This window comes from Pseudorasbora parva, chromosome 22 (genome assembly GCF_024679245.1).
Source record: "Pseudorasbora parva isolate DD20220531a chromosome 22, ASM2467924v1, whole genome shotgun sequence".
Taxonomy (NCBI): Eukaryota; Metazoa; Chordata; class Actinopteri; order Cypriniformes; family Gobionidae; genus Pseudorasbora; species Pseudorasbora parva.
Window position 1 is genome coordinate 10,775,971 of NC_090193.1, and position 19,888 is coordinate 10,795,858.

General features: G+C 51.0%; 36 non-coding genes across 36 annotated transcripts; 24 read left to right on the plus strand and 12 right to left on the minus strand.

The window, feature by feature from the left end:
* Positions 1-1,021: 1,021 nt before the first annotated feature.
* On the minus strand, positions 1,022-1,094 carry trnae-cuc (transfer RNA glutamic acid (anticodon CUC)). Its single transcript has one exon. It is a non-coding gene; the product is annotated as a tRNA-Glu (tRNA).
* Positions 1,095-1,724: 630 nt separating this feature from the next.
* On the plus strand, positions 1,725-1,797 carry trnar-acg (transfer RNA arginine (anticodon ACG)). Its single transcript has one exon. It is a non-coding gene; the product is annotated as a tRNA-Arg (tRNA).
* A 474-nt stretch (positions 1,798-2,271) lies between these two features.
* trnae-uuc (transfer RNA glutamic acid (anticodon UUC)) lies at positions 2,272-2,343 on the plus strand. Its single transcript has one exon. It is a non-coding gene; the product is annotated as a tRNA-Glu (tRNA).
* Positions 2,344-2,466: 123 nt separating this feature from the next.
* On the plus strand, positions 2,467-2,554 carry trnat-ugu (transfer RNA threonine (anticodon UGU)). The gene is given in 2 exon segments: positions 2,467-2,503; positions 2,519-2,554. It is a non-coding gene; the product is annotated as a tRNA-Thr (tRNA).
* Positions 2,555-2,609: 55 nt separating this feature from the next.
* On the minus strand, positions 2,610-2,681 carry trnae-cuc (transfer RNA glutamic acid (anticodon CUC)). Its single transcript has one exon. It is a non-coding gene; the product is annotated as a tRNA-Glu (tRNA).
* Positions 2,682-3,859: 1,178 nt separating this feature from the next.
* On the plus strand, positions 3,860-3,931 carry trnae-uuc (transfer RNA glutamic acid (anticodon UUC)). The gene has a single exon. It is a non-coding gene; the product is annotated as a tRNA-Glu (tRNA).
* Positions 3,932-4,054: 123 nt separating this feature from the next.
* Positions 4,055-4,141, plus strand: trnay-gua (transfer RNA tyrosine (anticodon GUA)). The gene is given in 2 exon segments: positions 4,055-4,091; positions 4,106-4,141. It is a non-coding gene; the product is annotated as a tRNA-Tyr (tRNA).
* A 55-nt stretch (positions 4,142-4,196) lies between these two features.
* Positions 4,197-4,268, minus strand: trnae-cuc (transfer RNA glutamic acid (anticodon CUC)). Its single transcript has one exon. It is a non-coding gene; the product is annotated as a tRNA-Glu (tRNA).
* Positions 4,269-4,898: 630 nt separating this feature from the next.
* Positions 4,899-4,971, plus strand: trnar-acg (transfer RNA arginine (anticodon ACG)). The gene has a single exon. It is a non-coding gene; the product is annotated as a tRNA-Arg (tRNA).
* A 477-nt stretch (positions 4,972-5,448) lies between these two features.
* On the plus strand, positions 5,449-5,520 carry trnae-uuc (transfer RNA glutamic acid (anticodon UUC)). Its single transcript has one exon. It is a non-coding gene; the product is annotated as a tRNA-Glu (tRNA).
* Positions 5,521-5,643: 123 nt separating this feature from the next.
* trnay-gua (transfer RNA tyrosine (anticodon GUA)) lies at positions 5,644-5,730 on the plus strand. The gene is given in 2 exon segments: positions 5,644-5,680; positions 5,695-5,730. It is a non-coding gene; the product is annotated as a tRNA-Tyr (tRNA).
* Positions 5,731-5,785: 55 nt separating this feature from the next.
* trnae-cuc (transfer RNA glutamic acid (anticodon CUC)) lies at positions 5,786-5,857 on the minus strand. Its single transcript has one exon. It is a non-coding gene; the product is annotated as a tRNA-Glu (tRNA).
* A 630-nt stretch (positions 5,858-6,487) lies between these two features.
* trnar-acg (transfer RNA arginine (anticodon ACG)) lies at positions 6,488-6,560 on the plus strand. The gene has a single exon. It is a non-coding gene; the product is annotated as a tRNA-Arg (tRNA).
* A 474-nt stretch (positions 6,561-7,034) lies between these two features.
* trnae-uuc (transfer RNA glutamic acid (anticodon UUC)) lies at positions 7,035-7,106 on the plus strand. The gene has a single exon. It is a non-coding gene; the product is annotated as a tRNA-Glu (tRNA).
* Positions 7,107-7,229: 123 nt separating this feature from the next.
* On the plus strand, positions 7,230-7,316 carry trnay-gua (transfer RNA tyrosine (anticodon GUA)). Its single transcript is given in 2 exon segments — positions 7,230-7,266; positions 7,281-7,316. It is a non-coding gene; the product is annotated as a tRNA-Tyr (tRNA).
* Positions 7,317-7,371: 55 nt separating this feature from the next.
* On the minus strand, positions 7,372-7,443 carry trnae-cuc (transfer RNA glutamic acid (anticodon CUC)). Its single transcript has one exon. It is a non-coding gene; the product is annotated as a tRNA-Glu (tRNA).
* A 630-nt stretch (positions 7,444-8,073) lies between these two features.
* On the plus strand, positions 8,074-8,146 carry trnar-acg (transfer RNA arginine (anticodon ACG)). The gene has a single exon. It is a non-coding gene; the product is annotated as a tRNA-Arg (tRNA).
* A 474-nt stretch (positions 8,147-8,620) lies between these two features.
* Positions 8,621-8,692, plus strand: trnae-uuc (transfer RNA glutamic acid (anticodon UUC)). The gene has a single exon. It is a non-coding gene; the product is annotated as a tRNA-Glu (tRNA).
* Positions 8,693-8,957: 265 nt separating this feature from the next.
* On the minus strand, positions 8,958-9,029 carry trnae-cuc (transfer RNA glutamic acid (anticodon CUC)). Its single transcript has one exon. It is a non-coding gene; the product is annotated as a tRNA-Glu (tRNA).
* Positions 9,030-10,207: 1,178 nt separating this feature from the next.
* On the plus strand, positions 10,208-10,279 carry trnae-uuc (transfer RNA glutamic acid (anticodon UUC)). Its single transcript has one exon. It is a non-coding gene; the product is annotated as a tRNA-Glu (tRNA).
* Positions 10,280-10,544: 265 nt separating this feature from the next.
* Positions 10,545-10,616, minus strand: trnae-cuc (transfer RNA glutamic acid (anticodon CUC)). Its single transcript has one exon. It is a non-coding gene; the product is annotated as a tRNA-Glu (tRNA).
* Positions 10,617-11,246: 630 nt separating this feature from the next.
* trnar-acg (transfer RNA arginine (anticodon ACG)) lies at positions 11,247-11,319 on the plus strand. The gene has a single exon. It is a non-coding gene; the product is annotated as a tRNA-Arg (tRNA).
* A 473-nt stretch (positions 11,320-11,792) lies between these two features.
* On the plus strand, positions 11,793-11,864 carry trnae-uuc (transfer RNA glutamic acid (anticodon UUC)). Its single transcript has one exon. It is a non-coding gene; the product is annotated as a tRNA-Glu (tRNA).
* Positions 11,865-11,987: 123 nt separating this feature from the next.
* On the plus strand, positions 11,988-12,074 carry trnay-gua (transfer RNA tyrosine (anticodon GUA)). Its single transcript is given in 2 exon segments — positions 11,988-12,024; positions 12,039-12,074. It is a non-coding gene; the product is annotated as a tRNA-Tyr (tRNA).
* Positions 12,075-12,129: 55 nt separating this feature from the next.
* Positions 12,130-12,201, minus strand: trnae-cuc (transfer RNA glutamic acid (anticodon CUC)). Its single transcript has one exon. It is a non-coding gene; the product is annotated as a tRNA-Glu (tRNA).
* A 1,179-nt stretch (positions 12,202-13,380) lies between these two features.
* trnae-uuc (transfer RNA glutamic acid (anticodon UUC)) lies at positions 13,381-13,452 on the plus strand. Its single transcript has one exon. It is a non-coding gene; the product is annotated as a tRNA-Glu (tRNA).
* A 265-nt stretch (positions 13,453-13,717) lies between these two features.
* Positions 13,718-13,789, minus strand: trnae-cuc (transfer RNA glutamic acid (anticodon CUC)). Its single transcript has one exon. It is a non-coding gene; the product is annotated as a tRNA-Glu (tRNA).
* Positions 13,790-14,967: 1,178 nt separating this feature from the next.
* Positions 14,968-15,039, plus strand: trnae-uuc (transfer RNA glutamic acid (anticodon UUC)). The gene has a single exon. It is a non-coding gene; the product is annotated as a tRNA-Glu (tRNA).
* A 123-nt stretch (positions 15,040-15,162) lies between these two features.
* On the plus strand, positions 15,163-15,249 carry trnay-gua (transfer RNA tyrosine (anticodon GUA)). The gene is given in 2 exon segments: positions 15,163-15,199; positions 15,214-15,249. It is a non-coding gene; the product is annotated as a tRNA-Tyr (tRNA).
* A 55-nt stretch (positions 15,250-15,304) lies between these two features.
* Positions 15,305-15,376, minus strand: trnae-cuc (transfer RNA glutamic acid (anticodon CUC)). The gene has a single exon. It is a non-coding gene; the product is annotated as a tRNA-Glu (tRNA).
* A 1,512-nt stretch (positions 15,377-16,888) lies between these two features.
* On the minus strand, positions 16,889-16,961 carry trnae-cuc (transfer RNA glutamic acid (anticodon CUC)). The gene has a single exon. It is a non-coding gene; the product is annotated as a tRNA-Glu (tRNA).
* A 630-nt stretch (positions 16,962-17,591) lies between these two features.
* trnar-acg (transfer RNA arginine (anticodon ACG)) lies at positions 17,592-17,664 on the plus strand. The gene has a single exon. It is a non-coding gene; the product is annotated as a tRNA-Arg (tRNA).
* Positions 17,665-18,138: 474 nt separating this feature from the next.
* trnae-uuc (transfer RNA glutamic acid (anticodon UUC)) lies at positions 18,139-18,210 on the plus strand. The gene has a single exon. It is a non-coding gene; the product is annotated as a tRNA-Glu (tRNA).
* A 123-nt stretch (positions 18,211-18,333) lies between these two features.
* trnat-ugu (transfer RNA threonine (anticodon UGU)) lies at positions 18,334-18,421 on the plus strand. The gene is given in 2 exon segments: positions 18,334-18,370; positions 18,386-18,421. It is a non-coding gene; the product is annotated as a tRNA-Thr (tRNA).
* Positions 18,422-18,476: 55 nt separating this feature from the next.
* Positions 18,477-18,548, minus strand: trnae-cuc (transfer RNA glutamic acid (anticodon CUC)). The gene has a single exon. It is a non-coding gene; the product is annotated as a tRNA-Glu (tRNA).
* A 1,178-nt stretch (positions 18,549-19,726) lies between these two features.
* Positions 19,727-19,798, plus strand: trnae-uuc (transfer RNA glutamic acid (anticodon UUC)). The gene has a single exon. It is a non-coding gene; the product is annotated as a tRNA-Glu (tRNA).
* The last annotated feature ends 90 nt before the right edge of the window (positions 19,799-19,888 follow it).

Sequence of the window (19,888 nt, forward strand, 5' to 3'; positions counted from 1 at the left end):
GCAGACCCCTCATCGGAGCGCTTCCTTACGTTGGCTCCAGGCCTGTTAATGGCATGAGAAAAAGTTGATGTTGCGACAGGCCCCGCTCCAGGCGAACACCACCAAGATGCGTGTAAACACCAGGCCGCCTGACCGGTGGGCCAGTGGCGCAATGAATAACGCGTCTGACTACGGATTAGAAGATTCTAGGTTCGGCTCCTGGCTGGCTCGATCTGCCTCTTTTGCTTCGCTATCAGCCTACAGCAGTTTTATTAGTTTGTTTTATTAGCCCATAGTTTTTGACTATTGGTATTGGAATGGTTAGTTTTTTTTTTCTTGTAAACTGACAGTCCAACCATAGGCCGTTTTGTCAGCTAGATAGCACCTACCATACAATACCGTGCGTGCTTTCAAATGCATCGCATAAGCACTGTCACGGGGACCTTGCTTTAATGACCAGTTTATAGTATCTTTTTATGCGAACACAAGAATGGGAGAGAGCTGCACCCCCTGGGAGAGACAAATGACATCTCCCTCCATCGAGTCTGGTACAAGTGAATTCAGTAAACAATCCCTTCGGAACATTGCCATATTCTTAAAGGCGACGGTCACACACTGAATGCCAAAGGGCCTAACATAACCCTGCCCTTGTACTGGCCACACGCATGAAAAATGGCACACAAGCCTGACTGGCGTTTGCGGGCTTTCCCATATGGTCTAGCGGTCAGGATTCCTGGTTTTCACCCAGGCGGCCCGGGTTCGACTCCGGTATGGGAAGTTTGGCTTGTCTTTGCTCCCCTTATCGAACAGCCAGAGCTTCTGTCTATTACTGAATCGCTTTTAGCCAGCAGTGGAGCTGCAGCAACCTGATAGGTTGAGGTTCTTCTCTTTCCCTGCATACCTTCGATAGCTCAGCTGGTAGAGCGGAGGACTGTAGGTGGAACGTTGGCAATCCTTAGGTCGCTGGTTCAACTCCGTTTCGAAGGAGGTCACTTTTCACACTCAAACATTTTCTTGGCCGCGCTGGAGGGCAAAAGGAACATTCCCTGACCGGGAATCGAACCCCGGGCCGCGGCGGTGAGAGCGCCGAATCCTAACCACTAGACCACCAGGGAAGGGCTGTTCAGCCTGTCTCCTCAAGCCTGCCTGTGGGCCTCTACCAGATTTTGCTGCAATTTCTCAAGCAAAACCGCTAAGGCTAGCCTTTTCCTCTTGGAGAGGAGAGAGTCTCTGACCCTGGATCACAGTTCTTCCACTGAGAAACTGTCACATGCTCTGTGAGAACATCCTAACAACATCGCAACTTGCAATTCAATCAAAGCAGCTTGCAAAAGACAACAAGGAGAGCCCAGCCGTGCTCTTAGTGCCAAGAGGTGCCTGACTCACTCCGCTTTTTGTTTTCAGCCCTTCTTCTGCAGAGCATCTGGCGAAGGAGCTCGAGGTTGACAGAGCGCATAGCACAGAGTGTCGTCGTCTCTGAGGTATGCCTGGCTTTTTGAGCGGCCAGCCTTGCACTGTTTTAAAGTAATTTGCTACCCAGCTACGTTAGCCACGCCAGGAAGACAGAGATCCCTAACATGTGACGCCTCCGTCTTCAAGCTTTTCATAGCAGACCCCTCTTTGGAGCGCTTCCTTACGTTGGCTCCAGGCCTGTTAATGGCATGAGAAAAAGTTGATGTTGCGACAGGCCCCGCTCCAGGCAAACACCACCAAGATGCGTGTAAACACCAGGGCGCCTCATCGGTGGGCCAGTGGCGCAATGGATAACGCGTCTGACTACGGATCAGAAGATTCTAGGTTCGACTCCTGGCTGGCTCGATCTGCCTCTTTTGCTTCGCTATCAGCCTACAGCAGTTTTATTAGCTTGTTTTATTAGCCCATAGTTTTTGACTATTGGTATTGGAATGGTTAGTTTTTTTTTCTTGTAAACTGACAGTCCAACCATAGGCCGTTTTGTCAGCTAGATAGCGCCTACCATACAATACCGTGCGTGCTTTCAAATGCATCGCATAAGCACTGTCACGGGGACCTTGCTTTAATGACCAGTTTATAGTATCTTTTTATGCGAACACAAGAATGGGAGAGAGCTGCACCCCCTGGGAGAGACAAATGACATCTCCCTCCATCGAGTCTGGTACAAGTGAATTCAGTAAACAATCCCTTCGGAACATTGCCATATTCCTAAAGGCGACGGTCACACACTGAATGCCAAAGGGCCTAACATAACCCTGCCCTTGTACTGGCCACACGCATGAAAAATGGCACACAAGCCTGACCGGCGTTTGCGGGCTTTCCCATATGGTCTAGCGGTCAGGATTCCTGGTTTTCACCCAGGCGGCCCGGGTTCGACTCCCGGTATGGGAAGTTTGGCTTGTCTTTGCTCCCCTTATCGAACAGCCAGAGCTTCTGTCTATTACTGAATCGCTTTTAGCCAGCAGTGGAGCTGCAGCAACCTGATAGGTTGAGGTTCTTCTCTTTCCCTGCATACCTTCGATAGCTCAGCTGGTAGAGCGGAGGACGTGTAGGTGGAACGTTGGCAATCCTTAGGTCGCTGGTTCGACTCCGGCTCGAAGGAGGTCACTTTTCACACTCAAACATTTTCTTGGCCGCGCTGGAGGGCAAAAGGAACGTTCCCTGACCGGGAATCGAACCCAGGCCGCGGCGGTGAGAGCGCCGAATCCTAACCACTAGACCACCAGGGAAGGGCTGTTCAGCCTGTCTCCTCAAGCCTGCCTGTGGGCCTCTACCAGATTTTGCTGCAATTTCTCAAGCAAAACCGCTAAGGCTAGCCTTTTCCTCTTGGAGAGGAGAGAGTCTCTGACCCTGGATCACAGTTCTTCCACTGAGAAACTGTCACATGCTCCGTGAGAACATCCTAACAACACCGCAACTTGCAATTCAATCAAAGCAGCTTGCAAAAGACAACAAGGAGAGCCCAGCCGTGCTCTCAGTGCCAAGAGGTGCCTGACTCACTCCGCTTTTTGTTTTCAGCCCTTCTTCTGCAGAGCATCTGGCGAAGGAGCTCGAGGTTGACAGAGCGCATAGCACAGAGTGTCGTCGTCTCTGAGGTATGCCTGGTTTTTTGAGCGGCCAGCCTTGCACTGTTTTAAAGTAATTTGCTACCCAGCTACGTTAGCCACGCCAGGAAGACAGAGATCCCTAACATGTGACGCCTCCGTCTTCAAGCTTTTCATAGCAGACCCCTCATCGGAGCGCTTCCTTACGTTGGCTCCAGGCCTGTTAATGGCATGAGAAAAAGTTGATGTTGCGACAGGCCCCGCTCCAGGCGAACACCACCAAGATGCGTGTAAACACCAGGCCGCCTGACCGGTGGGCCAGTGGCGCAATGGATAACGCGTCTGACTACGGATCAGAAGATTCTAGGTACGGCTCCTGGCTGGCTCGATCTGCCTCTTTTGCTTCGCTATCAGCCTACAGCAGTTTTATTAGTTTGTTTTATTAGCCCATAGTTTTTGACTATTGGTATTGGAATGGTTAGTTTTTTTTTTTCTTGTAAACTGACAGTCCAACCATAGGCCGTTTTGTCAGCTAGATAGCACCTACCATACAATACCGTGCGTGCTTTCAAATGCATCGCATAAGCACTGTCACGGGGACCTTGCTTTAATGACCAGTTTATAGTATCTTTTTATGCGAACACAAGAATGGGAGAGAGCTGCACCCCCTGGGAGAGACAAATGACATCTCCCTCCATCGAGTCTGGTACAAGTGAATTCAGTAAACAATCCCTTCGAACATTGCCATATTCTTAAAGGCGACGGTCACACACTGAATGCCAAAGGGCCTAACATAACCCTGCCCTTGTACTGGCCACACGCATGAAAAATGGGACACAAGCCTGACCGGCGTTTGCGGGCTTTCCCATATGGTCTAGCGGTCAGGATTCCTGGTTTTCACCCAGGCGGCCCGGGTTCGACTCCCGGTATGGGAAGTTTGGCTTGTCTTTGCTCCCCTTATCGAACAGCCAGAGCTTCTGTCTATTACTGAATCGCTTTTAGCCAGCAGTGGAGCTGCAGCAACCTGATAGGTTGAGGTTCTTCTCTTTCCCTGCATACCTTCGATAGCTCAGCTGGTAGAGCGGAGGACTGTAGGTGGAACGTTGGCAATCCTTAGGTCGCTGGTTCGACTCCGGCTCGAAGGAGGTCACTTTTCACACTCAAACATTTTCTTGGCCGCGCTGGAGGGCAAAAGGAACGTTCCCTGACCGGGAATCGAACCCGGGCCGCGGCGGTGAGAGCGCCGAATCCTAACCACTAGACCACCAGGGAAGGGCTGTTCAGCCTGTCTCCTCAAGCCTGCCTGTCGGCCTCTACCAGATTTTGCTGCAATTTCTCAAGCAAAACCGCTAAGGCTAGCCTTTTCCTCTTGGAGAGGAGAGAGTCTCTGACCCTGGATCACAGTTCTTCCACTGAGAAACTGTCACATGCTCCGTGAGAACATCCTAACAACACCGCAACTTGCAATTCAATCAAAGCAGCTTGCAAAAGACAACAAGGAGAGCCCAGCCGTGCTCTCAGTGCCAAGAGGTGCCTGACTCACTCCGCTTTTTGTTTTCAGCCCTTCTTCTGCAGAGCATCTGGCGAAGGAGCTCGAGGTTGACAGAGCGCATAGCACAGAGTGTCGTCGTCTCTGAGGTATGCCTGGCTTTTTGAGCGGCCAGCCTTGCACTGTTTTAAAGTAATTTGCTACCCAGCTACGTTAGCCACGCCAGGAAGACAGAGATCCCTAACATGTGACGCCTCCGTCTTCAAGCTTTTCATAGCAGACCCCTCATCGGAGCGCTTCCTTACGTTGGCTCCAGGCCTGTTAATGGCATGAGAAAAAGTTGATGTTGCGACAGGCCCCGCTCCAGGCGAACACCACCAAGATGCGTGTAAACACCAGGGCGCCTGACCGGTGGGCCAGTGGCGCAATGGATAACGCGTCTGACTACGGATCAGAAGATTCTAGGTTCGACTCCTGGCTGGCTCGATCTGCCTCTTTTGCTTCGCTATCAGCCTACAGCAGTTTTATTAGTTTGTTTTATTAGCCCATAGTTTTTGACTATTGGTATTGGAATGGTTAGTTTTTTTTTTTTCTTGTAAACTGACAGTCCAACCATAGGCCGTTTTGTCAGCTAGATAGCACCTACCATACAATACCGTGCGTGCTTTCAAATGCATCGCATAAGCACTGTCACGGGGACCTTGCTTTAATGACCAGTTTATAGTATCTTTTTATGCGAACACAAGAATGGGAGAGAGCTGCACCCCCTGGGAGAGACAAATGACATCTCCCTCCATCGAGTCTGGTACAAGTGAATTCAGTAAACAATCCCTTCGGAACATTGCCATATTCTTAAAGGCGACGGTCACACACTGAATGCCAAAGGGCCTAACATAACCCTGCCCTTGTACTGGCCACACGCATGAAAAATGGCACACAAGCCTGACCGGCGTTTGCGGGCTTTCCCATATGGTCTAGCGGTCAGGATTCCTGGTTTTCACCCAGGCGGCCCGGGTTCGACTCCCGGTATGGGAAGTTTGGCTTGTCTTTGCTCCCCTTATCGAACAGCCAGAGCTTCTGTCTATTACTGAATCGCTTTTAGCCAGCAGTGGAGCTGCAGCAACCTGATAGGTTGAGGTTCTTCTCTTTCCCTGCATACCTTCGATAGCTCAGCTGGTAGAGCGGAGGACTGTAGGTGGAACGTTGGCAATCCTTAGGTCGCTGGTTCGACTCCGGCTCGAAGGAGGTCACTTTTCACACTCAAACATTTTCTTGGCCGCGCTGGAGGGCAAAAGGAACGTTCCCTGACCGGGAATCGAACCCGGGCCGCGGCGGTGAGAGCGCCGAATCCTAACCACTAGACCACCAGGGAAGGGCTGTTCAGCCTGTCTCCTCAAGCCTGCCTGTGGGCCTCTACCAGATTTTGCTGCAATTTCTCAAGCAAAACCGCTAAGGCTAGCCTTTTCCTCTTGGAGAGGAGAGAGTCTCTGACCCTGGATCACAGTTCTTCCACTGAGAAACTGTCACATGCTCTGTGAGAACATCCTAACAACATCGCAACTTGCAATTCAATCAAAGCAGCTTGCAAAAGACAACAAGAAGAGCCCAGCCGTGCTCTCAGTGCCAAGAGGTGCCTGACTCACTCCGCTTTTTGTTTTCAGCCCTTCTTCTGCAGAGCATCTGGCGAAGGAGCTCGAGGTTGACAGAGCGCATAGCACAGAGTGTCGTCGTCTCTGAGGTATGCCTGGCTTTTTGAGCGGCCAGCCTTGCACTGTTTTAAAGTAATTTGCTACCCAGCTACGTTAGCCACGCCAGGAAGACAGAGATCCCTAACATGTGACGCCTCAGTCTTCAAGCTTTTCATAGCAGACCCCTCTTTGGAGCGCTTCCTTACGTTGGCTCCAGGCCTGTTAATGGCATGAGAAAAAGTTGATGTTGCGACAGGCCCCGCTCCAGGCAAACACCACCAAGATGCGTGTAAACACCAGGGCGCCTCACCGGTGGGCCAGTGGCGCAATGGATAACGCGTCTGACTACGGATCAGAAGATTCTAGGTTCGACTCCTGGCTGGCTCGATCTGCCTCTTTTGCTTCGCTATCAGCCTACAGCAGTTTTATTAGCTTGTTTTATTAGCCCATCGTTTTTGACTATTGGTATTGGAATGGTTAGTTTTTTTTTCTTGTAAACTGACAGTCCAACCATAGGCCGTTTTGTCAGCTAGATAGCGCCTACCATACAATACCGTGCGTGCTTTCAAATGCATCGCATAAGCACTGTCACGGGGACCTTGCTTTAATGACCAGTTTATAGTATCTTTTTATGCGAACACAAGAATGGGAGAGAGCTGCACCCCCTGGGAGAGACAAATGACATCTCCCTCCATCGAGTCTGGTACAAGTGAATTCAGTAAACAATCCCTTCGGAACATTGCCATATTCTTAAAGGCGACGGTCACACACTGAATGCCAAAGGGCCTAACATAACCCTGCCCTTGTACTGGCCACACGCATGAAAAATGGCACACAAGCCTGACCGGCGTTTGCGGGCTTTCCCATATGGTCTAGCGGTCAGGATTCCTGGTTTTCACCCAGGCGGCCTGGGTTCGACTCCCGGTATGGGAAGTTTGGCTTGTCTTTGCTCCCCTTATCGAACAGCCAGAGCTTCTGTCTATTACTGAATCGCTTTTAGCCAGCAGTGGAGCTGCAGCAACCTGATAGGTTGAGGTTCTTCTCTTTCCCTGCATACCTTCGATAGCTCAGCTGGTAGAGCGGAGGACTGTAGGTGGAACGTTGGCAATCCTTAGGTCGCTGGTTCGACTCCGGCTCGAAGGAGGTCACTTTTCACACTCAAACATTTTCTTGGCCGCGCTGGAGGGCAAAAGGAACGTTCCCTGACCGGGAATCGAACCCAGGCCGCGGCGGTGAGAGCGCCGAATCCTAACCACTAGACCACCAGGGAAGGGCTGTTCAGTCTGTCTCCTCAAGCCTTCCTGTGGGCCTCTACCAGATTTTGCTGCAATTTCTCAAGCAAAACCGCTATGGCTAGCCTTTTCCTCTTGGAGAGGAGAGAGTCTCTGACCCTGGATCACAGTTCTTCCACTGAGAAACTGTCACATGCTCTGTGAGAACATCCTAACAACATCGCAACTTGCAATTCAATCAAAGCAGCTTGCAAAAGACAACAAGGAGAGCCCAGCCGTGCTCTCAGTGCCAAGAGGTGCCTGACTCACTCCGCTTTTTGTTTTCAGCCCTTCTTCTGCAGAGCATCTGGCGAAGGAGCTCCAGGTTGACAGAGCGCATAGCACAGAGTGTCGTCGTCTCTGAGGTATGCCTGGCTTTTTGAGCGGCCAGCCTTGCACTGTTTTAAAGTAATTTGCTACCCAGCTACGTTAGCCACGCCAGGAAGACAGAGATCCCTAACATGTGACACCTCCGTCTTCAAGCTTTTCATAGCAGACCCCTCATCGGAGCGCTTCCTTACGTTGGCTCCAGGCCTGTTAATGGCATGAGAAAAAGTTGATGTTGCGACAGGCCCCGCTCCAGGCAAACACCACCAAGATGCGTGTAAACACCAGGGCGCCTCACCGGTGGGCCAGTGGCGCAATGGATAACGCGTCTGACTACGGATCAGAAGATTCTAGGTTCGACTCCTGGCTGGCTCGATCTGCCTCTTTTGCTTCGCTATCAGCCTACAGCAGTTTTATTAGCTTGTTTTATTAGCCCATAGTTTTTGACTATTGGTATTGGAATGGTTAGTTTTTTTTTCTTGTAAACTGACAGTCCAACCATAGGCCGTTTTGTCAGCTAGATAGCGCCTACCATACAATACCGTGCGTGCTTTCAAATGCATCGCATAAGCACTGTCACGGGGACCTTGCTTTAATGACCAGTTTATAGTATCTTTTTATGCGAACACAAGAATGGGAGAGAGCTGCACCCCCTGGGAGAGACAAATGACATCTCCCTCCATCGAGTCTGGTACAAGTGAATTCAGTAAACAATCCCTTCGGAACATTGCCATATTCTTAAAGGCGACGGTCACACACTGAATGCCAAAGGGCCTAACATAACCCTGCCCTTGTACTGGCCACACGCATGAAAAATGGCACACAAGCCTGACCGGCGTTTGCGGGCTTTCCCATATGGTCTAGCGGTCAGGATTCCTGGTTTTCACCCAGGCGGCCCGGGTTCGACTCCCGGTATGGGAAGTTTGGCTTGTCTTTGCTCCCCTTATCGAACAGCCAGAGCTTCTGTCTATTACTGAATCGCTTTTAGCCAGCAGTGGAGCTGCAGCAACCTGATAGGTTGAGGTTCTTCTCTTTCCCTGCATACCTTCGATAGCTCAGCTGGTAGAGCGGAGGACTGTAGGTGGAACGTTGGCAATCCTTAGGTCGCTGGTTCAACTCCGGCTCGAAGGAGGTCACTTTTCACACTCAAACATTTTCTTGGCCGCGCTGGAGGGCAAAAGGAACGTTCCCTGACCGGGAATCGAACCCGGGCCGCGGCGGTGAGAGCGCCGAATCCTAACCACTAGACCACCAGGGAAGGGCTGTTCAGCCTGTCTCCTCAAGCCTGCCTGTGGGCCTCTACCAGATTTTGCTGCAATTTCTCAAGCAAAACCGCTAAGGCTAGCCTTTTCCTCTTGGAGAGGAGAGAGTCTCTGACCCTGGATCACAGTTCTTCCACTGAGAAACTGTCACATGCTCCGTGAGAACATCCTAACAACACCGCAACTTGCAATTCAATCAAAGCAGCTTGCAAAAGACAAAAAGGAGAGCCCAGCCGTGCTCTCAGTGCCAAGAGGTGCCTGACTCACTCCGCTTTTTGTTTTCAGCCCTTCTTCTGCAGAGCATCTGGCGAAGGAGCTCGAGGTTGACAGAGCGCATAGCACAGAGTGTCGTCGTCTCTGAGGTATGCCTGGTTTTTTGAGCGGCCAGCCTTGCACTGTTTTAAAGTAATTTGCTACCCAGCTACGTTAGCCACGCCAGGAAGACAGAGATCCCTAACATGTGACGCCTCCGTCTTCAAGCTTTTCATAGCAGACCCCTCATCGGAGCGCTTCCTTACGTTGGCTCCAGGCCTGTTAATGGCATGAGAAAAAGTTGATGTTGCGACAGGCCCCGCTCCAGGCGAACACCACCAAGATGCGTGTAAACACCAGGCCGCCTGACCGGTGGGCCAGTGGCGCAATGAATAACGCGTCTGACTACGGATCAGAAGATTCTAGGTTCGGCTCCTGGCTGGCTCGATCTGCCTCTTTTGCTTCGCTATCAGCCTACAGCAGTTTTATTAGTTTGTTTTATTAGCCCATAGTTTTTGACTATTGGTATTGGAATGGTTAGTTTTTTTTTTCTTGTAAACTGACAGTCCAACCATAGGCCGTTTTGTCAGCTAGATAGCACCTACCATACAATACCGTGCGTGCTTTCAAATGCATCGCATAAGCACTGTCACGGGGACCTTGCTTTAATGACCAGTTTATAGTATCTTTTTATGCGAACACAAGAATGGGAGAGAGCTGCACCCCCTGGGAGAGACAAATGACATCTCCCTCCATCGAGTCTGGTACAAGTGAATTCAGTAAACAATCCCTTCGGAACATTGCCATATTCTTAAAGGCGACGGTCACACACTGAATGCCAAAGGGCCTAACATAACCCTGCCCTTGTACTGGCCACACGCATGAAAAATGGCACACAAGCCTGACCGGCGTTTGCGGGCTTTCCCATATGGTCTAGCGGTCAGGATTCCTGGTTTTCACCCAGGCGGCCCGGGTTCGACTCCCGGTATGGGAAGTTTGGCTTGTCTTTGCTCCCCTTATCGAACAGCCAGAGCTTCTGTCTATTACTGAATCGCTTTTAGCCAGCAGTGGAGCTGCAGCAACCTGATAGGTTGAGGTTCTTCTCTTTCCCTGCATACCTTCGATAGCTCAGCTGGTAGAGCGGAGGACTGTAGGTGGAACGTTGGCAATCCTTAGGTCGCTGGTTCAACTCCGGCTCGAAGGAGGTCACTTTTCACACTCAAACATTTTCTTGGCCGCGCTGGAGGGCAAATGGAACGTTCCCTGACCGGGAATCGAACCCGGGCCGCGGCGGTGAGAGCGCCGAATCCTAACCACTAGACCACCAGGGAAGGGCTGTTCAGCCTGTCTCCTCAAGCCTGCCTGTGGGCCTCTACCAGATTTTGCTGCAATTTCTCAAGCAAAACCGCTAAGGCTAGCCTTTTCCTCTTGGAGAGGAGAGAGTCTCTGACCCTGGATCACAGTTCTTCCACTGAGAAACTGTCACATGCTCTGTGAGAACATCCTAACAACATCGCAACTTGCAATTCAATCAAAGCAGCTTGCAAAAGACAACAAGGAGAGCCCAGCCGTGCTCTTAGTGCCAAGAGGTGCCTGACTCACTCCGCTTTTTGTTTTCAGCCCTTCTTCTGCAGAGCATCTGGCGAAGGAGCTCGAGGTTGACAGAGCGCATAGCACAGAGTGTCGTCGTCTCTGAGGTATGCCTGGCTTTTTGAGCGGCCAGCCTTGCACTGTTTTAAAGTAATTTGCTACCCAGCTACGTTAGCCACGCCAGGAAGACAGAGATCCCTAACATGTGACGCCTCCGTCTTCAAGCTTTTCATAGCAGACCCCTCTTTGGAGCGCTGCCTTACGTTGGCTCCAGGCCTGTTAATGGCATGAGAAAAAGTTGATGTTGCGACAGGCCCCGCTCCAGGCAAACACCACCAAGATGCGTGTAAACACCAGGGCGCCTCATCGGTGGGCCAGTGGCGCAATGGATAACGCGTCTGACTACGGATCAGAAGATTCTAGGTTCGACTCCTGGCTGGCTCGATCTGCCTCTTTTGCTTCGCTATCAGCCTACAGCAGTTTTATTAGCTTGTTTTATTAGCCCATAGTTTTTGACTATTGGTATTGGAATGGTTAGTTTTTTTTCTTGTAAACTGACAGTCCAACCATAGGCCGTTTTGTCAGCTAGATAGCGCCTACCATACAATACCGTGCGTGCTTTCAAATGCATCGCATAAGCACTGTCACGGGGACCTTGCTTTAATGACCAGTTTATAGTATATTTTTATGCGAACACAAGAATGGGAGAGAGCTGCACCCCCTGGGAGAGACAAATGACATCTCCCTCCATCGAGTCTGGTACAAGTGAATTCAGTAAACAATCCCTTCGGAACATTGCCATATTCCTAAAGGCGACGGTCACACACTGAATGCCAAAGGGCCTAACATAACCCTGCCCTTGTACTGGCCACACGCATGAAAAATGGCACACAAGCCTGACCGGCGTTTGCAGGCTTTCCCATATGGTCTAGCGGTCAGGATTCCTGGTTTTCACCCAGGCGGCCCGGGTTCGACTCCCGGTATGGGAAGTTTGGCTTGTCTTTGCTCCCCTTATCGAACAGCCAGAGCTTCTGTCTATTACTGAATCGCTTTTAGCCAGCAGTGGAGCTGCAGCAACCTGATAGGTTGAGGTTCTTCTCTTTCCCTGCATACCTTCGATAGCTCAGCTGGTAGAGCGGAGGACTGTAGGTGGAACGTTGGCAATCCTTAGGTCGCTGGTTCGACTCCGGCTCGAAGGAGGTCACTTTTCACACTCAAACATTTTCTTGGCCGCGCTGGAGGGCAAAAGGAACGTTCCCTGACCGGGAATCGAACCCGGGCCGCGGCGGTGAGAGCGCCGAATCCTAACCACTAGACCACCAGGGAAGGGCTGTTCAGCCTGTCTCCTCAAGCCTGCCTGTGGGCCTCTACCAGATTTTGCTGCAATTTCTCAAGCAAAACCGCTAAGGCTAGCCTTTTCCTCTTGGAGAGGAGAGAGTCTCTGACCCTGGATCACAGTTCTTCCACTGAGAAACTGTCACATGCTCCGTGAGAACATCCTAACAACACCGCAACTTGCAATTCAATCAAAGCAGCTTGCAAAAGACAACAAGGAGAGCCCAGCCGTGCTCTCAGTGCCAAGAGGTGCCTGACTCACTCCGCTTTTTGTTTTCAGCCCTTCTTCTGCAGAGCATCTGGCGAAGGAGCTCGAGGTTGACAGAGCGCATAGCACAGAGTGTCGTCGTCTCTGAGGTATGCCTGGTTTTTTGAGCGGCCAGCCTTGCACTGTTTTAAAGTAATTTGCTACCCAGCTACGTTAGCCACGCCAGGAAGACAGAGATCCCTAACATGTGACGCCTCCGTCTTCAAGCTTTTCATAGCAGACCCCTCATCGGAGCGCTTCCTTACGTTGGCTCCAGGCCTGTTAATGGCATGAGAAAAAGTTGATGTTGCGACAGGCCCCGCTCCAGGCGAACACCACCAAGATGCGTGTAAACACCAGGCCGCCTGACCGGTGGGCCAGTGGCGCAATGGATAACGCGTCTGACTACGGATCAGAAGATTCTAGGTACGGCTCCTGGCTGGCTCGATCTGCCTCTTTTGCTTCGCTATCAGCCTACAGCAGTTTTATTAGTTTGTTTTATTAGCCCATAGTTTTTGACTATTGGTATTGGAATGGTTAGTTTTTTTTTTTCTTGTAAACTGACAGTCCAACCATAGGCCGTTTTGTCAGCTAGATAGCGCCTACCATACAATACCGTGCGTGCTTTCAAATGCATCGCATAAGCACTGTCACGGGGACCTTGCTTTAATGACCAGTTTATAGTATATTTTTATGCGAACACAAGAATGGGAGAGAGCTGCACCCCCTGGGAGAGACAAATGACATCTCCCTCCATCGAGTCTGGTACAAGTGAATTCAGTAAACAATCCCTTCGGAACATTGCCATATTCCTAAAGGCGACGGTCACACACTGAATGCCAAAGGGCCTAACATAACCCTGCCCTTGTACTGGCCACACGCATGAAAAATGGCACACAAGCCTGACCGGCGTTTGCGGGCTTTCCCATATGGTCTAGCGGTCAGGATTCCTGGTTTTCACCCAGGCGGCCCGGGTTCGACTCCCGGTATGGGAAGTTTGGCTTGTCTTTGCTCCCCTTATCGAACAGCCAGAGCTTCTGTCTATTACTGAATCGCTTTTAGCCAGCAGTGGAGCTGCAGCAACCTGATAGGTTGAGGTTCTTCTCTTTCCCTGCATACCTTCGATAGCTCAGCTGGTAGAGCGGAGGACTGTAGGTGGAACGTTGGCAATCCTTAGGTCGCTGGTTTGACTCCGGCTCGAAGGAGGTCACTTTTCACACTCAAACATTTTCTTGGCCACGCTGGAGGGCAAAAGGAACGTTCCCTGACCGGGAATCGAACCCGGGCCGCGGCGGTGAGAGCGCCGAATCCTAACCACTAGACCACCAGGGAAGGGCTGTTCAGCCTGTCTCCTCAAGCCTGCCTGTGGGCCTCTACCAGATTTTGCTGCAATTTCTCAAGCAAAACCGCTAAGGCTAGCCTTTTCCTCTTGGAGAGGAGAGAGTCTCTGACCCTGGATCACAGTTCTTCCACTGAGAAACTGTCACATGCTCCGTGAGAACATCCTAACAACACCGCAACTTGCAATTCAATCAAAGCAGCTTGCAAAAGACAACAAGGAGAGCCCAGCCGTGCTCTCAGTGCCAAGAGGTGCCTGACTCACTCCGCTTTTTGTTTTCAGCCCTTCTTCTGCAGAGCATCTGGCGAAGGAGCTCGAGGTTGACAGAGCGCATAGCACAGAGTGTCGTCGTCTCTGAGGTATGCCTGGTTTTTTGAGCGGCCAGCCTTGCACTGTTTTAAAGTAATTTGCTACCCAGCTACGTTAGCCACGCCAGGAAGACAGAGATCCCTAACATGTGACGCCTCCGTCTTCAAGCTTTTCATAGCAGACCCCTCATCGGAGCGCTTCCTTACGTTGGCTCCAGGCCTGTTAATGGCATGAGAAAAAGTTGATGTTGCGACAGGCCCCGCTCCAGGCGAACACCACCAAGATGCGTGTAAACACCAGGCCGCCTGACCGGTGGGCCAGTGGCGCAATGGATAACGCGTCTGACTACGGATCAGAAGATTCTAGGTACGGCTCCTGGCTGGCTCGATCTGCCTCTTTTGCTTCGCTATCAGCCTACAGCAGTTTTATTAGTTTGTTTTATTAGCCCATAGTTTTTGACTATTGGTATTGGAATGGTTAGTTTTTTTTTTTCTTGTAAACTGACAGTCCAACCATAGGCCGTTTTGTCAGCTAGATAGCACCTACCATACAATACCGTGCGTGCTTTCAAATGCATCGCATAAGCACTGTCACGGGGACCTTGCTTTAATGACCAGTTTATAGTATCTTTTTATGCGAACACAAGAATGGGAGAGAGCTGCACCCCCTGGGAGAGACAAATGACATCTCCCTCCATCGAGTCTGGTACAAGTGAATTCAGTAAACAATCCCTTCGAACATTGCCATATTCTTAAAGGCGACGGTCACACACTGAATGCCAAAGGGCCTAACATAACCCTGCCCTTGTACTGGCCACACGCATGAAAAATGGCACACAAGCCTGACCGGCGTTTGCGGGCTTTCCCATATGGTCTAGCGGTCAGGATTCCTGGTTTTCACCCAGGCGGCCCGGGTTCGACTCCCGGTATGGGAAGTTTGGCTTGTCTTTGCTCCCCTTATCGAACAGCCAGAGCTTCTGTCTATTACTGAATCGCTTTTAGCCAGCAGTGGAGCTGCAGCAACCTGATAGGTTGAGGTTCTTCTCTTTCCCTGCATACCTTCGATAGCTCAGCTGGTAGAGCGGAGGACTGTAGGTGGAACGTTGGCAATCCTTAGGTCGCTGGTTCGACTCCGGCTCGAAGGAGGTCACTTTTCACACTCAAACATTTTCTTGGCCGCGCTGGAGGGCAAAAGGAACGTTCCCTGACCGGGAATCGAACCCGGGCCGCGGCGGTGAGAGCGCCGAATCCTAACCACTAGACCACCAGGGAAGGGCTGTTCAGCCTGTCTCCTCAAGCCTGCCTGTCGGCCTCTACCAGATTTTGCTGCAATTTCTCAAGCAAAACCGCTAAGGCTAGCCTTTTCCTCTTGGAGAGGAGAGAGTCTCTGACCCTGGATCACAGTTCTTCCACTGAGAAACTGTCACATGCTCCGTGAGAACATCCTAACAACACCGCAACTTGCAATTCAATCAAAGCAGCTTGCAAAAGACAACAAGGAGAGCCCAGCCGTGCTCTCAGTGCCAAGAGGTGCCTGACTCACTCCGCTTTTTGTTTTCAGCCCTTCTTCTGCAGAGCATCTGGCGAAGGAGCTCGAGGTTGACAGAGCGCATAGCACAGTGTCGTCGTCTCTGAGGTATGCCTGGTTTTTTGAGCGGCCAGCCTTGCACTGTTTTAAAGTAATTTGCTACCCAGCTACGTTAGCCACGCCAGGAAGACAGAGATCCCTAACATGTGACGCCTCCGTCATCAAGCTTTTCATAGCAGACCCCTCATCGGAGCGCTTCCTTACGTTGGCTCCAGGCCTGTTAATGGCATGAGAAAAAGTTGATGTTGCGACAGGCCCCGCTCCAGGCGAACACCACCAAGATGCGTGTAAACACCAGGCCGCCTGACCGGTGGGCCAGTGGCGCAATGAATAACGCGTCTGACTACGGATCAGAAGATTCTAGGTTCGGCTCCTGGCTGGCTCGATCTGCCTCTTTTGCTTCGCTATCAGCCTACAGCAGTTTTATTAGTTTGTTTTATTAGCCCATAGTTTTTGACTATTGGTATTGGAATGGTTAGTTTTTTTTTTCTTGTAAACTGACAGTCCAACCATAGGCCGTTTTGTCAGCTAGATAGCACCTACCATACAATACCGTGCGTGCTTTCAAATGCATCGCATAAGCACTGTCACGGGGACCTTGCTTTAATGACCAGTTTATAGTATCTTTTTATGCGAACACAAGAATGGGAGAGAGCTGCACCCCCTGGGAGAGACAAATGACATCTCCCTCCATCGAGTCTGGTACAAGTGAATTCAGTAAACAATCCCTTCGGAACATTGCCATATTCTTAAAGGCGACGGTCACACACTGAATGCCAAAGGGCCTAACATAACCCTGCCCTTGTACTGGCCACACGCATGAAAAATGGCACACAAGCCTGACCGGCGTTTGCGGGCTTTCCCATATGGTCTAGCGGTCAGGATTCCTGGTTTTCACCCAGGCGGCCCGGGTTCGACTCCGGTATGGGAAGTTTGGCTTGTCTTTGCTCCCCTTATCGAACAGCCAGAGCTTCTGTCTATTACTGAATCGCTTTTAGCCAGCAGTGGAGCTGCAGCAACCTGATAGGTTGAGGTTCTTCTCTTTCCCTGCATACCTTCGATAGCTCAGCTGGTAGAGCGGAGGACTGTAGGTGGAACGTTGGCAATCCTTAGGTCGCTGGTTCAACTCCGGCTCGAAGGAGGTCACTTTTCACACTCAAACATTTTCTTGGCCGCGCTGGAGGGCAAAAGGAACATTCCCTGACCGGGAATCGAACCCCGGGCCGCGGCGGTGAGAGCGCCGAATCCTAACCACTAGACCACCAGGGAAGGGCTGTTCAGCCTGTCTCCTCAAGCCTGCCTGTGGGCCTCTACCAGATTTTGCTGCAATTTCTCAAGCAAAACCGCTAAGGCTAGCCTTTTCCTCTTGGAGAGGAGAGAGTCTCTGACCCTGGATCACAGTTCTTCCACTGAGAAACTGTCACATGCTCTGTGAGAACATCCTAACAACATCGCAACTTGCAATTCAATCAAAGCAGCTTGCAAAAGACAACAAGGAGAGCCCAGCCGTGCTCTTAGTGCCAAGAGGTGCCTGACTCACTCCGCTTTTTGTTTTCAGCCCTTCTTCTGCAGAGCATCTGGCGAAGGAGCTCGAGGTTGACAGAGCGCATAGCACAGAGTGTCGTCGTCTCTGAGGTATGCCTGGCTTTTTGAGCGGCCAGCCTTGCACTGTTTTAAAGTAATTTGCTACCCAGCTACGTTAGCCACGCCAGGAAGACAGAGATCCCTAACATGTGACGCCTCCGTCTTCAAGCTTTTCATAGCAGACCCCTCTTTGGAGCGCTTCCTTACGTTGGCTCCAGGCCTGTTAATGGCATGAGAAAAAGTTGATGTTGCGACAGGCCCCGCTCCAGGCAAACACCACCAAGATGCGTGTAAACACCAGGGCGCCTCATCGGTGGGCCAGTGGCGCAATGGATAACGCGTCTGACTACGGATCAGAAGATTCTAGGTTCGACTCCTGGCTGGCTCGATCTGCCTCTTTTGCTTCGCTATCAGCCTACAGCAGTTTTATTAGCTTGTTTTATTAGCCCATAGTTTTTGACTATTGGTATTGGAATGGTTAGTTTTTTTTTCTTGTAAACTGACAGTCCAACCATAGGCCGTTTTGTCAGCTAGATAGCGCCTACCATACAATACCGTGCGTGCTTTCAAATGCATCGCATAAGCACTGTCACGGGGACCTTGCTTTAATGACCAGTTTATAGTATATTTTTATGCGAACACAAGAATGGGAGAGAGCTGCACCCCCTGGGAGAGACAAATGACATCTCCCTCCATCGAGTCTGGTACAAGTGAATTCAGTAAACAATCCCTTCGGAACATTGCCATATTCCTAAAGGCGACGGTCACACACTGAATGCCAAAGGGCCTAACATAACCCTGCCCTTGTACTGGCCACACGCATGAAAAATGGCACACAAGCCTGACCGGCGTTTGCGGGCTTTCCCATATGGTCTAGCGGTCAGGATTCCTGGTTTTCACCCAGGCGGCCCGGGTTCGACTCCCGGTATGGGAAGTTTGGCTTGTCTTTGCTCCCCTTATCGAACAGCCAGAGCTTCTGTCTATTACTGAATCGCTTTTAGCCAGCAGTGGAGCTGCAGCAACCTGATAGGTTGAGGTTCTTCTCTTTCCCTGCATACCTTCGATAGCTCAGCTGGTAGAGCGGAGGACGTGTAGGTGGAACGTTGGCAATCCTTAGGTCGCTGGTTCGACTCCGGCTCGAAGGAGGTCACTTTTCACACTCAAACATTTTCTTGGCCGCGCTGGAGGGCAAAAGGAACGTTCCCTGACCGGGAATCGAACCCGGGCCGCGGCGGTGAGAGCGCCGAATCCTAACCACTAGACCACCAGGGAAGGGCTGTTCAGCCTGTCTCCTCAAGCCTGCCTGTGGGCCTCTACCAGATTTTGCTGCAATTTCTCAAGCAAAACCGCTAAGGCTAGCCTTTTCCTCTTGGAGAGGAGAGAGTCTCTGACCCTGGATCACAGTTCTTCCACTGAGAAACGGTCACATGCTCCGTGAGAACATCCTAACAACACCGCAACTTGCAATTCAATCAAAGCAGCTTGCAAAAGACAACAAGGAGAGCCCAGCCGTGCTCTCAGTGCCAAGAGGTGCCTGACTCACTCCGCTTTTTGTTTTCAGCCCTTCTTCTGCAGAGCATCTGGCGAAGGAGCTCGAGGTTGACAGAGCGCATAGCACAGAGTGTCGTCGTCTCTGAGGTATGCCTGGTTTTTTGAGCGGCCAGCCTTGCACTGTTTTAAAGTAATTTGCTACCCAGCTACGTTAGCCACGCCAGGAAGACAGAGATCCCTAACATGTGACGCCTCCGTCTTCAAGCTTTTCATAGCAGACCCCTCATCGGAGCGCTTCCTTACGTTGGCTCCAGGCCTGTTAATGGCATGAGAAAAAGTTGATGTTGCGACAGGCCCCGCTCCAGGCGAACACCACCAAGATGCGTGTAAACACCAGGCCGCCTGACCGGTGGGCCAGTGGCGCAATGGATAACGCGTCTGACTACGGATCAGAAGATTCTAGGTACGGCTCCTGGCTGGCTCGATCTGCCTCTTTTGCTTCGCTATCAGCCTACAGCAGTTTTATTAGTTTGTTTTATTAGCCCATAGTTTTTGACTATTGGTATTGGAATGGTTAGTTTTTTTTTTTCTTGTAAACTGACAGTCCAACCATAGGCCGTTTTGTCAGCTAGATAGCACCTACCATACAATACCGTGCGTGCTTTCAAATGCATCGCATAAGCACTGTCACGGGGACCTTGCTTTAATGACCAGTTTATAGTATCTTTTTATGCGAACACAAGAATGGGAGAGAGCTGCACCCCCTGGGAGAGACAAATGACATCTCCCTCCATCGAGTCTGGTACAAGTGAATTCAGTAAACAATCCCTTCGAACATTGCCATATTCTTAAAGGCGACGGTCACACACTGAATGCCAAAGGGCCTAACATAACCCTGCCCTTGTACTGGCCACACGCATGAAAAATGGCACACAAGCCTGACCGGCGTTTGCGGGCTTTCCCATATGGTCTAGCGGTCAGGATTCCTGGTTTTCACCCAGGCGGCCCGGGTTCGACTCCCGGTATGGGAAGTTTGGCTTGTCTTTGCTCCCCTTATCGAACAGCCAGAGCTTCTGTCTATTACTGAATCGCTTTTAGCCAGCAGTGGAGCTGCAGCAACC